Genomic DNA, 19,373 nt, shown 5'->3' with positions numbered 1-19,373 from the left:
CCCGTATATCCCACTCCACACACTGTTCCTGTATATCCCCACTCCACACACTCTGTTCACTCGTATATCCCACTCGACACTCAGCTCCCTGTATATCCCCACTCCACACCTCTGTTCCCTGTATATCCCCACTCCACACTCTGTTCCTGTATATCCCACTCCACACTCTGTTCCCCTGTATATCCCACTCCACACTCTGTTCCCTGTATATCCCACTCACACACTCTGTTCCCTGTATATCCCACTCCACACTCTGTTCCTGTATATCCCACTCCACACTCTGTTCCCTGTATATCCCACTCCACACTCTGTTCCCTGTATATCCCACTCCACACTCTGTTCCTTGTATATCCCACTCCACACTCTGTTCCTGTATATCCCACTCCACACTCTGTTCCTGTATATCCCACTCCACACTCTGTTCCTGTATATCCCACTCCACACTCTGTTCCTGTATATCCCCACTCCACACTCTGTTCCCTGTATATCCCACTCCACACTCTGTTCCTGTATATCCCCTCCACACTCTGTTCCTGTATATCCCACTCCACACTCTGTTCCCTGTATATCCCACTCCACACTCTGTTCCCTGTATATCCCACTCCACACTCTGTTCCTGTATATCCCACTCCACACTCTGTTCCCTGTATATCCCACTCCACACTCTGTTCCTGTATATCCCACTCCACACTCTGTTCCTGTATATCCCACTCCACACTCTGTTCCTGTATATCCCACTCCACACTCTGTTCCCTGTATATCCCACTCCACACTCTGTTCCCTGTATATCCCACTCCACACTCTGTTCCTGTATATCCCACTCCACACTCTGTTCCCTGTATATCCCACTCCACACTCTGTTCCCTGTATATCCCACTCCACACTCTGTTCCCTGTATATCCCACTCCACACTCTGTTCCCTGTATATCCCACTCCACACTCTGTTCCCTGTAATCCCACTCCACACTCTGTTCCCTGTATATCCCACTCCACACTCTGTTCCCTGTATATCCCACTCCACACTCTGTTCCCTGTATATCCCACTCCACACTCTGTTCCCTGTATATCACACTCCACACTCTGTTCCCTGTATATCCCCACTCCACACTCTGTTCCTGTATATCCCACTCCACACTCTGTTCCCTGTATATCCCACTCCACACTCTGTTCCTGTATATCCCACTCCACACTCTGTTCCTGTATATCACACTCCACACTCTGTTCCCTGTATATCCCACTCCACACTCTGTTCCTGTATATCCCACTCCACACTCTGTTCCCTGTATATCCCACTCCACACTCTGTTCCTGTATATCCCACTCCACACTCTGTTCCTGTATATCCCACTCCACACTCTGTTCCCCTGTATATCCCACTCCACACTCTGTTCCTGTATATCCCACTCCACACTCTGTTCCCTGTATATCCCACTCCACACTCTGTTCCCTGTATATCCCACTCCACACTCTGTTCCCTGTATATCCCACTCCACACTCTGTTCCCTGTATATCCCACTCCACACTCTGTTCCCTGTATATCCCACTCCACACTCTGTTCCTGTATATCCCACTCCACACTCTGTTCCTGTATATCCCACTCCACACTCTGTTCCTGTATATCCCACTCCACACTCTGTTCCCTGTATATCCCACTCCACACTCTGTTCCTGTATATCCCACTCCACACTCTGTTCCTGTATATCCCACTCCACACTCTGTTCCTGTATATCCCACTCCACACTCTGTTCCCTGTATATCCCACTCCACACTCTGTTCCTGTATATCCCACTCCACACTCTGTTCCTGTATATCCCACTCCACACTCTGTTCCCTGTATATCCCACTCCACACTCTGTTCCTGTATATCCCACTCCACACCTCTGTTCCCTGTATATCCCACTCCACACTCTGTTCCCTGTATATCCCACTCCACACTCTGTTCCGTGTATATCCCACTCCACACTCTGTTCCTGTATATCCCCACTCCACACTCTGTTCCTGTATATCCCACTCCACACTCTGTTCCCTGTATATCCCACTCCACACTCTGTTCCCTGTATATCCCACTCCACACTCTGTTCCTGTATATCCCACTCCACACTCTGTTCCTGTATATCCCACTCCACACTCTGTTCCCTGTATATCCCACTCGACACTCTGTTCCCTGTATATCCCACTCCACACCTCTGTTCCTGTATATCCCACTCCACACTCTGTTCCCTGTATATCCCACTCCACCCTCTGTTCCTGATAATCCCACTCCACACTCTGTTCCCTGTATATCCCACTCCACACTCTGTTCCTGTATATCCCACTCCACACTCTGTTCCCTGTATATCCCACTCGACATCTCTGTTCCCTGTATATCCCACTCCACACTCTGTTCCTGTATATCCCACTCCACACTCTGTTCCCTGTATATCCCACTCCACACTCTGTTCCCTGTGTATCCCACTCCACACTCTGTTCCTGTATATCCCACTCCACACTCTGTTCCTGTATATCCCACTCCACACTCTGTTCCCTGTATATCCCACTCGACATTCTGTTCCCTGTATATCCCACTCCACCCTCTGTTCCTGTATATCCCACTCCACGCTCTGTTCCCTGTATATCCCACTCCACACTCTGTTCCTGTATATCCCACTGCACACTCTGTTCCCTGTATATCCCACTCCACACTCTGTTCCTGTATATCCCACTCCACACTCTGTTCCCTGTATATCCCACTCCACACTCTGTTCCTGTGTATCCCACTCCACACTCTGTTCCCTGTATATCCCACTCCACACTCTGTTCCCTGTATCTCCCACTCCACACTCTGTTCCTGTTATCCCACTCAACACTCTGTTCCTGTATATCCCACTCCACACTCTGTTCCCTGTATATCCCACTCCACACTCTGTTCCTGTATATCCCACTCCACACTCTGCTCCTGTATATCCCACTCCACACTCTGTTCCTGTATATCCCACTCCACACTCTGTTTCTGTATGTCCCACTCCACACTCTGTTCCCTGTGTATCCCACTCCACACTCTGTTCCCCGTATATCCCACTCCACACACTGTTCCTGTATATCCCACTCCACACTCTGTTCCTGTATATCCCACTCCACACTCTGTTCCTGTATATCCCACTCCACACTCTTTTCCTGTATATCCCACTCCACACTCTGTTCCTGAAAATCCCACTCCACACTCTGTTCCTGTATATCCCACTCCACACACTGTTCCTGTATATCCCACTCCACACTCTGTTCCCTGTATATCCCACTCCACACTCTGTTCCCTGTATATCCCACTCCACACTCTGTTCCTGTATATCCCACTCCACACTCTGTTCCTGTATATCCCACTCCACACCCTGTTCCCTGTATATCCCACTCCACACTCTGTTCCTGTATATCCCACTCCACACTCTGTTCCTGTATATCCCACTCCACACTCTTTTCCTGTATATCCCACTCCACACTCTGTTCCTGTATATCCCACTCCACACTCTGTTCCTGTATATCCCACTCCACACACTGTTCCTGTATATCCCACTCCACACTCTGTTCCTGTATATCCCACTCCACACTCTGTTCCTGTATATCCCACTCGACACTCTGTTCCTGTATATCCCACTCCACACTCTGTTCCCTGTATATCCCACTCCACACTCTGTTCCTGTATATCCCACTCCACACTCTGCTCCTGAAAATCCCACTCCACACTCTGTTCCTGTATATCCCACTCCACACTCTGTTCCCTGTATATCCCACTCCACAAACTGTTCCTGTATATCCCACTCCACACTCTGTTCCCTGTATATCCCACTCCACACTGTGTTCCTGTATATCCCACACCACACTCTGTTCCCTGTATATCCCACTCCACGCTCTGTTCCTGTATATCCCACTCCACGCTCTGTTCCTGTGTATCCCACTCCACGCTCTGTTCCTGTATATCCCACGCCACACTCTGTTCCTGTATATCCCACTCCACACTCTGTTCCTGTATATCCCACTCCACATCTGTTCCTGTATATCCCACTCCACACTCTGTTCCCTTTATATCCCACTCCACACTCTGTTCCCTTTATATCCCACTCCACACTCTGTTCCTGTATATCCCACTCCACACTCTGTTCCTGTGTATCCCACTGCACACTCTGTTCCCTGTATATCCCACTCCACACTCTGTTCCTGTATATCCCACTCCACACTCTGTTCCTGTATATCCCACTGCACACTCTGTTCCTGTATATCCCACTCCACACTCTGTTCCCTGTATATCCCACTCCACACTCTCCTGTATATCCCACTCCACACTCTGTTCCTGTATATCCCACTCCACACTCTGTTCCCTGTATATCCCACTCCACACTCTGTTCCTGTATATCCCACTGCACACTCTGTTCCCTGTATATCCCACTCCACACTCTGTTCCTGTATATCCCACTCCACACACTGTTCCTGTATATCCCACTCCACACTCTGTTCCCCGTATTTCCCACTCCACACTCTGTTCCTGTATATCCCACTCCACACTCTGTTCCCTGTATATCCCACTCCACACTCTGTTCCCCGTATATCCCACTCCACACTCTGTTCCTGTATATCCCACTCCACACTCTGTTCCCTGTATATCCCACTCGACATTCTGTTCCCTGTATATCCCACTCCACCCTCTGTTCCTGTATATCCCACTCCACACTCTGTTCCCTGTATATCCCACTCCACACTCCACACTCTGTTCCTTGTATATCCCACTCCACACTCTGTTCCTGTATATCCCACTCCACACTCTGTTCCCTGTATATCCCACTCCACACTCTGTTCCTGTATATCACACTCCACACTCTGTTTCTGTATATCCCACTCCACACTCTGTTCCTGTATATCCCAGTCCACACTCTGTTCCTGTATATCCCACTCCACACTCTGTTCCCTGTATATCCCACTCCACACTCTGTTCCCTGTATATCCCACTCCACACTCTGTTCCCTGTATATCCCACTCCACACTCTGTTCCTGTATATCCCACTCCACTCTCTGTTCCTGTATAACCCACTCTACACTCTGTTCCTGTATATCCCACTCCACTCTCTGTTCCTGTATAACCCACTCTACACTCTGTTCCCTGTATATCCCACTCCACACTCTGTTCCTGTATATCCCACTCCACACTCTGTTCCCTGTATATCCCACTCCACACTCTGTTCCCTGTATGTCCCACTCCACACTCTGTTCCTGTATATCCCACTCCACACCCTGTTCCCTGTATATCCCACTCCACACTCTGTTCCTGTATATCCCACTCCACACTCTGTTCCTGTATATCCCACTCCACACTCTTTTCCTGTATATCCCACTCCACACTCTGTTCCTGTATATCCCACTCCACACTCTGTTCCTGTATATCCCACTCCACACACTGTTCCTGTATATCCCACTCCACACTCTGTTCCTGTATATCCCACTCCACACTCTGTTCCTGTATATCCCACTCGACACTCTGTTCCTGTATATCCCACTCCACACTCTGTTCCCTGTATATCCCACTCCACACTCTGTTCCTGTATATCCCACTCCACACTCTGCTCCTGAAAATCCCACTCCACACTCTGTTCCTGTATATCCCACTCCACACTCTGTTCCCCGTATATCCCACTCCACAAACTGTTCCTGTATATCCCACTCCACACTCTGTTCCCTGTATATCCCACTCCACACTGTGTTCCTGTATATCCCACACCACACTCTGTTCCCTGTATATCCCACTCCACGCTCTGTTCCTGTATATCCCACTCCACGCTCTGTTCCTGTGTATCCCACTCCACGCTCTGTTCCTGTATATCCCACGCCACACTCTGTTCCTGTATATCCCACTCCACACTCTGTTCCTGTATATCCCACTCCACATCTGTTCCTGTATATCCCACTCCACACTCTGTTCCCTTTATATCCCACTCCACACTCTGTTCCCTTTATATCCCACTCCACACTCTGTTCCTGTATATCCCACTCCACACTCTGTTCCTGTGTATCCCACTGCACACTCTGTTCCCTGTATATCCCACTCCACACTCTGTTCCTGTATATCCCACTCCACACTCTGTTCCTGTATATCCCACTGCACACTCTGTTCCTGTATATCCCACTCCACACTCTGTTCCCTGTATATCCCACTCCACACTCTCCTGTATATCCCACTCCACACTCTGTTCCTGTATATCCCACTCCACACTCTGTTCCCTGTATATCCCACTCCACACTCTGTTCCTGTATATCCCACTGCACACTCTGTTCCCTGTATATCCCACTCCACACTCTGTTCCTGTATATCCCACTCCACACACTGTTCCTGTATATCCCACTCCACACTCTGTTCCCCGTATTTCCCACTCCACACTCTGTTCCTGTATATCCCACTCCACACTCTGTTCCCTGTATATCCCACTCCACACTCTGTTCCCCGTATATCCCACTCCACACTCTGTTCCTGTATATCCCACTCCACACTCTGTTCCCTGTATATCCCACTCGACATTCTGTTCCCTGTATATCCCACTCCACCCTCTGTTCCTGTATATCCCACTCCACACTCTGTTCCCTGTATATCCCACTCCACACTCCACACTCTGTTCCTTGTATATCCCACTCCACACTCTGTTCCTGTATATCCCACTCCACACTCTGTTCCCTGTATATCCCACTCCACACTCTGTTCCTGTATATCACACTCCACACTCTGTTTCTGTATATCCCACTCCACACTCTGTTCCTGTATATCCCAGTCCACACTCTGTTCCTGTATATCCCACTCCACACTCTGTTCCCTGTATATCCCACTCCACACTCTGTTCCCTGTATATCCCACTCCACACTCTGTTCCCTGTATATCCCACTCCACACTCTGTTCCTGTATATCCCACTCCACTCTCTGTTCCTGTATAACCCACTCTACACTCTGTTCCTGTATATCCCACTCCACACTCTGTTCCTGTATATCCCACTCCACACTCTGTTCCCTGTATATCCCACTCCACACTCTGTTCCCTGTATGTCCCACTCCACACTCTGTTCCTGTATATCCCACTCCACACTCTGTTCCCTCTATATCCCACTCCACACTCTGTTCCTGTTTTCCCACTCCACACTCTGTTCCCTGTATATCCCACTCCACACTCTGTTCCCTGTATATCCCACTCCACACTCTGTTCCTGTATATCCCACTCGACACTCTGTTCCTGTATATCCCACTCCACACTCTGTTCCCTGTATATCCCACTCCACACTCTGTTCCTGTATATCCCACTCCACACTCTGCTCCTGTATATCCCACTCCACACTCTGTTCCTGTATATCCCACTCCACACTCTGTTCCCCGTATATCCCACTCCACACACTGTTCCTGTATATCCCACTCCACACTCTGTTCCTGTATATCCCACTGCACACTCTGTTCCTGTATATCCCACTCCACACTCTTTTCCTGTATATCCCACTCCACACTCTGTTCCTGTATATCCCACTCCACACTCTGTTCCTGTATATCCCACTCCACACACTGTTCCTGTATATCCCACTCCACACTCTGTTCCCTGTATATCCCACTCTACACTCTGTTCCCTGTATATCCCACTCCACACTCTGTTCCTGTATATCCCACTCCACACTCTGTTCCTGTATATCCCACTCCACACCCTGTTCCCTGTATATCCCACTCCACACTCTGTTCCTGTATATCCCACTCCACACTCTGTTCCCTGTATATCCCACTCCGCACTCTGTTCCCTGTATATCCCACTCCACACTCTGTTCCTGTATATCCCACTCCACACTCTGTTCCTGTTTTTCCCACTCCACACCCTGTTCCCTGTATATCCCACTCCACACTCTGTTCCTGTATATCCCACTCCACACTCTGTTCCTGTATATCCCACTCCACACTCTTTTCCTGTATATCCCACTCCACACTCTGTTCCTGTATATCCCACTCCACACTCTGTTCCTGTATATCCCACTCCACACACTGTTCCTGTATATCCCACTCCACACTCTGTTCCTGTATATCCCACTCCACACTCTGTTCCCTGTATATCCCACTCCACACTCTGTTCCTGTATATCCGACTCCACACTCTGGTCCCTGTATATCCCACTCCACACTCTGTTCCCTGTATATCCCACTCCACACACTGTTCCTGTATATCCCACTCCACACTCTGTTCCCCGTATATCCCACTCCACACTCTGTTCCCTGTATATCCCACTCCACACTGTGTTCCAGTATATCCCACTCCACACTCTGTTCCCTGTATATCCCAGTCCACGCTCTGTTCCTGTATATCCCACTCCACGCTCTGTTCCTGTATATCCCACTCCACACTCTGTTCCTGTATATCCCACTCCACACTCTGTTCCTGTATATCCCACTCCACACTCTGTTCCCTGTATATCCCACTCCACACTCTGTTCCCTTTATATCCCACTCCACACTCTGTTCCTGTATATCCCACTCCACACTCTGTTCCTGTGTATCCCACTCCACACTCTGTTCCTGTATATCCCACTCCACACTCTGTTCCCTGTGTATCCCACTCCACACTCTGTTCCCTGTATATCCCACTCCACACTCTGTTCCCCGTATATCCCACTCCACACTCTGTTCCTGTATATCCCACTCCACACTCTGTTCCCTGTATATCCCACTCGACATTCTGTTCCCTGTATATCCCACTCCACCCTCTGTTCCTGTATATCCCACTCGACATTCTGTTCCCTGTATATCCCACTCCACCCTCTGTTCCTATACATCCCACTCCACACTCTGTTCCCCGTATATCCCACTCCACACTCTGTTCCTGTATATCCCACTCCACACTCTGTTCCCTGTATATCCCACTCGACATTCTGTTCCCTGTATATCCCACTCCACCCTCTGTTCCTGTATATCCCACTCTACACTCTGTTCCCTGTATATCCCACTCCACACTCTGTTCCCTGTGTATCCCACTCCACACTCTGTTCCTGTATATCCCACTCCACACTCTGTTCCTGTATATCCCACTCCACACTCTGTTCCCTGTATATCCCACTCGACATTCTGTTCCCTGTATATCCCACTCCACCCTCTGTTCCTGTATATCCCACTCCACGCTCTGTTCCCTGTATATCCCACTCCACACTCTGTTCCTGTATATCCCACTGCACACTCTGTTCCCTGTATATCCCACTCCACACTCTGTTCCTGTATATCCCACTCCACACTCTGTTCCCTGTATATCCCACTCCACACTCTGTTCCTGTGTATCCCACTCCACACTCTGTTCCCTGTATATCCCACTCCACACTCTGTTCCCTGTATCTCCCACTCCACACTCTGTTCCTGTATATCCCACTCCACACTCTGCTCCTGTATATCCCACTCCACACTCTGTTCCTGTATATCCCACTCCACACTCTGTTTCTGTATGTCCCACTCCACACTCTGTTCCCTGTGTATCCCACTCCACACTCTGTTCCCCGTATATCCCACTCCACACACTGTTCCTGTATATCCCACTCCACACTCTGTTCCTGTATATCCCACTCCACACTCTGTTCCTGTATATCCCACTCCACACTCTTTTCCTGTATATCCCACTCCACACTCTGTTCCTGTATATCCCACTCCACACTCTGTTCCTGTATATCCCACTCCACACACTGTTCCTGTATATCCCACTCCACACTCTGTTCCTGTATATCCCACTCCACACTCTGTTCCCTGTATATTCCACTCCACACTCTGTTCCTGTATATCCGACTCCACACTCTGGTCCCTGTATATCCCACTCCACACTCTTTTCCCTGTATATCCCACTCCACACACTGTTCCTGTATATCCCACTCCACACTCTGTTCCCCGTATATCCCACTCCACACTCTGTTCCCTGTATATCCCACTCCACACTGTGTTCCAGTATATCCCACTCCACACTCTGTTCCCTGTATATCCCACTCCACGCTCTGTTCCTGTATATCCCACTCCACGCTCTGTTCCTGTATATCCCACTCCACACTCTGTTCCTGTATATCCCACTCCACACTCTGTTCCTGTATATCCCACTCCACACTCTGTTCCCTGTATATCCCACTCCACACTCTGTTCCCTTTATATCCCACTCCACACTCTGTTCCTGTATATCCCACTCCACACTCTGTTCCTGTGTATCCCACTCCACACTCTGTTCCTGTATATCCCACTCCACACTCTGTTCCCTGTGTATCCCACTCCACACTCTGTTCCCTGTATATCCCACTCCACACTCTGTTCCCCGTATATCCCACTCCACACTCTGTTCCTGTATATCCCACTCCACACTCTGTTCCCTGTATATCCCACTCGACATTCTGTTCCCTGTATATCCCACTCCACCCTCTGTTCCTGTATATCCCACTCGACATTCTGTTCCCTGTATATCCCACTCCACCCTCTGTTCCTATACATCCCACTCCACACTCTGTTCCCCGTATATCCCACTCCACACTCTGTTCCTGTATATCCCACTCCACACTCTGTTCCCTGTATATCCCACTCGACATTCTGTTCCCTGTATATCCCACTCCACCCTCTGTTCCTGTATATCCCACTCCACACTCTGTTCCCTGTATATCCCACTCCACACTCTGTTCCCTGTGTATCCCACTCCACACTCTGTTCCTGTATATCCCACTCCACACTCTGTTCCTGTATATCCCACTCCACACTCTGTTCCCTGTATATCCCACTCGACATTCTGTTCCCTGTATATCCCACTCCACCCTCTGTTCCTGTATATCCCACTCCACGCTCTGTTCCCTGTATATCCCACTCCACACTCTGTTCCTGTATATCCCACTGCACACTCTGTTCCCTGTATATCCCACTCCACACTCTGTTCCTGTATATCCCACTCCACACTCTGTTCCCTGTATATCCCACTCCACACTCTGTTCCTGTGTATCCCACTCCACACTCTGTTCCCTGTATATCCCACTCCACACTCTGTTCCCTGTATCTCCCACTCCACACTCTGTTCCTGTTATCCCACTCGACACTCTGTTCCTGTATATCCCACTCCACACTCTGTTCCCTGTATATCCCACTCCACACTCTGTTCCTGTATATCCCACTCCACACTCTGCTCCTGTATATCCCACTCCACACTCTGTTCCTGTATATCCCACTCCACACTCTGTTTCTGTATGTCCCACTCCACACTCTGTTCCCTGTGTATCCCACTCCACACTCTGTTCCCCGTATATCCCACTCCACACACTGTTCCTGTATATCCCACTCCACACTCTGTTCCTGTATATCCCACTCCACACTCTGTTCCTGTATATCCCACTCCACACTCTTTTCCTGTATATCCCACTCCACACTCTGTTCCTGAAAATCCCACTCCACACTCTGTTCCTGTATATCCCACTCCACACACTGTTCCTGTATATCCCACTCCACACTCTGTTCCCTGTATATCCCACTCCACACTCTGTTCCCTGTATATCCCACTCCACACTCTGTTCCTGTATATCCCACTCCACACTCTGTTCCTGTATATCCCACTCCACACCCTGTTCCCTGTATATCCCACTCCACACTCTGTTCCTGTATATCCCACTCCACACTCTGTTCCTGTATATCCCACTCCACACTCTTTTCCTGTATATCCCACTCCACACTCTGTTCCTGTATATCCCACTCCACACTCTGTTCCTGTATATCCCACTCCACACACTGTTCCTGTATATCCCACTCCACACTCTGTTCCTGTATATCCCACTCCACACTCTGTTCCTGTATATCCCACTCGACACTCTGTTCCTGTATATCCCACTCCACACTCTGTTCCCTGTATATCCCACTCCACACTCTGTTCCTGTATATCCCACTCCACACTCTGCTCCTGAAAATCCCACTCCACACTCTGTTCCTGTATATCCCACTCCACACTCTGTTCCCCGTATATCCCACTCCACAAACTGTTCCTGTATATCCCACTCCACACTCTGTTCCCTGTATATCCCACTCCACACTGTGTTCCTGTATATCCCACTCCACGCTCTGTTCCTGTATATCCCACTCCACGCTCTGTTCCTGTGTATCCCACTCCACGCTCTGTTCCTGTATATCCCACGCCACACTCTGTTCCTGTATATCCCACTCCACACTCTGTTCCTGTATATCCCACTCCACATCTGTTCCTGTATATCCCACTCCACACTCTGTTCCCTGTATATCCCACTCCACACTCTGTTCCCTTTATATCCCACTCCACACTCTGTTCCTGTGTATCCCACTGCACACTCTGTTCCCTGTATATCCCACTCCACACTCTGTTCCTGTATATCCCACTCCACACTCTGTTCCTGTATATCCCACTGCACACTCTGTTCCTGTATATCCCACTCCACACTCTGTTCCCTGTATATCCCACTCCACACTCTCCTGTATATCCCACTCCACACTCTGTTCCTGTATATCCCACTCCACACTCTGTTCCCTGTATATCCCACTCCACACTCTGTTCCTGTATATCCCACTGCACACTCTGTTCCCTGTATATCCCACTCCACACTCTGTTCCTGTATATCCCACTCCACACACTGTTCCTGTATATCCCACTCCACACTCTGTTCCCCGTATTTCCCACTCCACACTCTGTTCCTGTATATCCCACTCCACACTCTGTTCCCTGTATATCCCACTCCACACTCTGTTCCCCGTATATCCCACTCCACACTCTGTTCCTGTATATCCCACTCCACACTCTGTTCCCTGTATATCCCACTCGACATTCTGTTCCCTGTATATCCCACTCCACCCTCTGTTCCTGTATATCCCACTCCACACTCTGTTCCCTGTATATCCCACTCCACACTCCACACTCTGTTCCTTGTATATCCCACTCCACACTCTGTTCCTGTATATCCCACTCCACACTCTGTTCCCTGTATATCCCACTCCACACTCTGTTCCTGTATATCACACTCCACACTCTGTTTCTGTGTATCCCACTCCACACTCTGTTCCTGTATATCCCAGTCCACACTCTGTTCCTGTATATCCCACTCCACACTCTGTTCCCTGTATATCCCACTCCACACTCTGTTCCCTGTATATCCCACTCCACACTCTGTTCCCTGTATATCCCACTCCACACTCTGTTCCTGTATATCCCACTCCACTCTCTGTTCCTGTATAACCCACTCTACACTCTGTTCCTGTATATCCCACTCCACACTCTGTTCCTGTATATCCCACTCCACACTCTGTTCGCTGTATATCCCACTCCACACTCTGTTCCCTGTATGTCCCACTCCACACTCTGTTCCTGTATATCCCACTCCACACTCTGTTCCCTCTATATCCCACTCCACACTCTGTTCCTGTTTTCCCACTCCACACTCTGTTCCCTGTATATCCCACTCCACACTCTGTTCCCTGTATATCCCACTCCACACTCTGTTCCTGTATATCCCACTCGACACTCTGTTCCTGTATATCCCACTCCACACTCTGTTCCCTGTATATCCCACTCCACACTCTGTTCCTGTATATCCCACTCCACACTCTGCTCCTGTATATCCCACTCCACACTCTGTTCCTGTATATCCCACTCCACACTCTGTTCCCCGTATATCCCACTCCACACACTGTTCCTGTATATCCCACTCCACACTCTGTTCCTGTATATCCCACTGCACACTCTGTTCCTGTATATCCCACTCCACACTCTTTTCCTGTATATCCCACTCCACACTCTGTTCCTGTATATCCCACTCCACACTCTGTTCCTGTATATCCCACTCCACACACTGTTCCTGTATATCCCACTCCACACTCTGTTCCCTGTATATCCCACTCTACACTCTGTTCCCTGTATATCCCACTCCACACTCTGTTCCTGTATATCCCACTCCACACTCTGTTCCTGTATATCCCACTCCACACCCTGTTCCCTGTATATCCCACTCCACACTCTGTTCCTGTATATCCCACTCCACACTCTGTTCCCTGTATATCCCACTCCGCACTCTGTTCCCTGTATATCCCACTCCACACTCTGTTCCTGTATATCCCACTCCACACTCTGTTCCTGTTTTTCCCACTCCACACCCTGTTCCCTGTATATCCCACTCCACACTCTGTTCCTGTATATCCCACTCCACACTCTGTTCCTGTATATCCCACTCCACACTCTTTTCCTGTATATCCCACTCCACACTCTGTTCCTGTATATCCCACTCCACACTCTGTTCCTGTATATCCCACTCCACACACTGTTCCTGTATATCCCACTCCACACTCTGTTCCTGTATATCCCACTCCACACTCTGTTCCCTGTATATCCCACTCCACACTCTGTTCCTGTATATCCGACTCCACACTCTGTTCCCTGTATATCCCACTCCACACTCTGTTCCCTGTATATCCCACTCCACACACTGTTCCTGTATATCCCACTCCACACTCTGTTCCCCGTATATCCCACTCCACACTCTGTTCCCTGTATATCCCACTCCACACTGTGTTCCAGTATATCCCACTCCACACTCTGTTCCCTGTATATCCCACTCCACGCTCTGTTCCTGTATATCCCACTCCACGCTCTGTTCCTGTATATCCCACTCCACACTCTGTTCCTGTACATCCCACTCCACACTCTGTTCCTGTATATCCCACTCCACACTCTGTTCCCTGTATATCCCACTCCACACTCTGTTCCCTTTATATCCCACTCCACACTCTGTTCCTGTATATCCCACTCCACACTCTGTTCCTGTGTATCCCACTGCACACTCTGTTCCCTGTATATCCCACTCCACACTCTGTTCCTGTATATCCCACTCCACACTCTGTTCCTGTATATCCCACTGCACACTCTGTTCCTGTATATCCCACTCCACACTCTGTTCCCTGTATATCCCACTCCACACTCTGTTCCTGTATATCCCACTCCACACTCTGTTCCCTGTATATCCCACTCCACACTCTGTTCCTGTATATCCCACTGCACACTCTGTTCCCTGTATATCCCACTCCAACTCTGTTCCTGTATATCCCACTCCACACACTGTTCCTGTATATCCCACTCCACACTCTGTTCCCTGTGTATCCCACTCCACACTCTGTTCCTGTATATCCCACTCCACACTCTGTTCCTGTATATCCCACTCCACACTCTGTTCCCTGTATATCCCACTCGACATTCTGTTCCCTGTATATCCCACTCCACCCTCTGTTCCTGTATATCCCACTCCACGCTCTGTTCCCTGTATATCCCACTCCACACTCTGTTCCTGTATATCCCACTGCACACTCTGTTCCCTGTATATCCCACTCCACACTCTGTTCCTGTATATCCCACTCCACACTCTGTTCCCTGTATATCCCACTCCACACTCTGTTCCTGTGTATCCCACTCCACACTCTGTTCCCTGTATATCCCACTCCACACTCTGTTCCCTGTATCTCCCACTCCACACTCTGTTCCTGTTATCCCACTCGACACTCTGTTCCTGTATATCCCACTCCACACTCTGTTCCCTGTACATCCCACTCCACACTCTGTTCCTGTATATCCCACTCCACACTCTGCTCCTGTATATCCCACTCCACACTCTGTTCCTGTATATCCCACTCCACACGCTGTTTCTGTATGTCCCACTCCACACTCTGTTCCCTGTGTATCCCACTCCACACTCTGTTCCCCGTATATCCCACTCCACACACTGTTCCTGTATATCCCACTCCACACTCTGTTCCTGTATATCCCACTCCACACTCTGTTCCTGTATATCCCACTCCACACTCTTTTCCTGTATATCCCACTCCACACTCTGTTCCTGAAAATCCCACTCCACACTCTGTTCCTGTATATCCCACTCCACACACTGTTCCTGTATATCCCACTCCACACTCTGTTCCCTGTATATCCCACTCCACACTCTGTTCCCTGTATATCCCACTCCACACTCTGTTCCTGTATATCCCACTCCACACTCTGTTCCTGTATATCCCACTCCACACCCTGTTCCCTGTATATCCCACTCCACACTCTGTTCCTGTATATCCCACTCCACACTCTGTTCCTGTATATCCCACTCCACACTCTTTTCCTGTATATCCCACTCCACACTCTGTTCCTGTATATCCCACTCCACACTCTGTTCCTGTATATCCCACTCCACACACTGTTCCTGTATATCCCACTCCACACTCTGTTCCTGTATATCCCACTCCACACTCTGTTCCTGTATATCCCACTCGACACTCTGTTCCTGTATATCCCACTCCACACTCTGTTCCCTGTATATCCCACTCCACACTCTGTTCCTGTATATCCCACTCCACACTCTGCTCCTGAAAATCCCACTCCACACTCTGTTCCTGTATATCCCACTCCACACTCTGTTCCCTGTATATCCCACTCCACACTGTGTTCCTGTATATCCCACTCCACGCTCTGTTCCTGTATATCCCACTCCACGCTCTGTTCCTGTGTATCCCACTCCACGCTCTGTTCCTGTATATCCCACGCCACACTCTGTTCCTGTATATCCCACTCCACACTCTGTTCCTGTATATCCCACTCCACATCTGTTCCTGTATATCCCACTCCACACTCTGTTCCCTGTATATCCCACTCCACACTCTGTTCCCTTTATATCCCACTCCACACTCTGTTCCTGTATATCCCACTCCACACTCTGTTCCTGTGTATCCCACTGCACACTCTGTTCCCTGTATATCCCACTCCACACTCTGTTCCTGTATATCCCACTCCACACTCTGTTCCTGTATATCCCACTGCACACTCTGTTCCTGTATATCCCACTCCACACTCTGTTCCCTGTATATCCCACTCCACACTCTCCTGTATATCCCACTCCACACTCTGTTCCTGTATATCCCACTCCACACTCTGTTCCCTGTATATCCCACTCCACACTCTGTTCCTGTATATCCCACTGCACACTCTGTTCCCTGTATATCCCACTCCACACTCTGTTCCTGTATATCCCACTCCACACACTGTTCCTGTATATCCCACTCCACACTCTGTTCCCCGTATTTCCCACTCCACACTCTGTTCCTGTATATCCCACTCCACACTCTGTTCCCTGTATATCCCACTCCACACTCTGTTCCCCGTATATCCCACTCCACACTCTGTTCCTGTATATCCCACTCCACACTCTGTTCCCTGTATATCCCACTCGACATTCTGTTCCCTGTATATCCCACTCCACCCTCTGTTCCTGTATATCCCACTCCACACTCTGTTCCCTGTATATCCCACTCCACACTCCACACTCTGTTCCTTGTATATCCCACTCCACACTCTGTTCCTGTATATCCCACTCCACACTCTGTTCCCTGTATATCCCACTCCACACTCTGTTCCTGTATATCACACTCCACACTCTGTTTCTGTGTATCCCACTCCACACTCTGTTCCTGTATATCCCAGTCCACACTCTGTTCCTGTATATCCCACTCCACACTCTGTTCCCTGTATATCCCACTCCACACTCTGTTCCCTGTATATCCCACTCCACACTCTGTTCCCTGTATATCCCACTCCACACTCTGTTCCTGTATATCCCACTCCACTCTCTGTTCCTGTATAACCCACTCTACACTCTGTTCCTGTATATCCCACTCCACACTCTGTTCCTGTATATCCCACTCCACACTCTGTTCCCTGTATATCCCACTCCACACTCTGTTCCCTGTATGTCCCACTCCACACTCTGTTCCTGTATATCCCACTCCACACTCTGTTCCCTCTATATCCCACTCCACACTCTGTTCCTGTTTTCCCACTCCACACTCTGTTCCCTGTATATCCCACTCCACACTCTGTTCCCTGTATATCCCACTCCACACTCTGTTCCTGTATATCCCACTCGACACTCTGTTCCTGTATATCCCACTCCACACTCTGTTCCCTGTATATCCCACACCACACTCTGTTCCTGTATATCCCACTCCACACTCTGCTCCTGTATATCCCACTCCACACTCTGTTCCTGTATATCCCACTCCACACTCTGTTCCCCGTATATCCCACTCCACACACTGTTCCTGTATATCCCACTCCACACTCTGTTCCTGTATATCCCACTGCACACTCTGTTCCTGTATATCCCACTCCACACTCTTTTCCTGTATATCCCACTCCACACTCTGTTCCTGTATATCCCACTCCACACTCTGTTCCTGTATATCCCACTCCACACACTGTTCCTGTATATCCCACTCCACACTCTGTTCCCTGTATATCCCACTCTACACTCTGTTCCCTGTATATCCCACTCCACACTCTGTTCCTGTATATCCCACTCCACACTCTGTTCCTGTATATCCCACTCCACACCCTGTTCCCTGTATATCCCACTCCACACTCTGTTCCTGTATATCCCACTCCACACTCTGTTCCCTGTATATCCCACTCCGCACTCTGTTCCCTGTATATCCCACTCCACACTCTGTTCCTGTATATCCCACTCCACGCTCTGTTCCCTGTATATCCCACTCCACACTCTGTTCCTGTATATCCCACTGCACACTCTGTTCCCTGTATATCCCACTCCACACTCTGTTCCTGTATATCCCACTCCACACTCTGTTCCCTGTATATCCCACTCCACACTCTGTTCCTGTGTATCCCACTCCACACTCTGTTCCCTGTATATCCCACTCCACACTCTGTTCCCTGTATCTCCCACTCCACACTCTGTTCCTGTTATCCCACTCGACACTCTGTTCCTGTATATCCCACTCCACACTCTGTTCCCTGTATATCCCACTCCACACTCTGTTCCTGTATATCCCACTCCACACTCTGCTCCTGTATATCCCACTCCACACTCTGTTCCTGTATATCCCACTCCACACGTTGTTTCTGTATGTCCCACTCCACACTCTGTTCCCTGTGTATCCCACTCCACACTCTGTTCCCCGTATATCCCACTCCACACACTGTTCCTGTATATCCCACTCCACACTCTGTTCCTGTATATCCCACTCCACACTCTGTTCCTGTATATCCCACTCCACACTCTTTTCCTGTATATCCCACTCCACACTCTGTTCCTGAAAATCCCACTCCACACTCTGTTCCTGTATATCCCACTCCACACACTGTTCCTGTATATCCCACTCCACACTCTGTTCCCTGTATATCCCACTCCACACTCTGTTCCCTGTATATCCCACTCCACTCTCTGTTCCTGTATAACCCACTCTACACTCTGTTCCTGTATATCCCACTCCACACTCTGTTCCTGTATATCCCACTCCACACTCTGTTCCCTGTATATCCCACTCCACACTCTGTTCCCTGTATGT

This window comes from Somniosus microcephalus, chromosome 6 (assembly GCF_052327205.1).
Source record: "Somniosus microcephalus isolate GS21.2 chromosome 6, FLI_Smic_1.0, whole genome shotgun sequence".
NCBI classification, from domain to species: Eukaryota; Metazoa; Chordata; class Chondrichthyes; order Squaliformes; family Somniosidae; genus Somniosus; species Somniosus microcephalus.
This window is presented reverse-complemented; position numbering follows the sequence as displayed.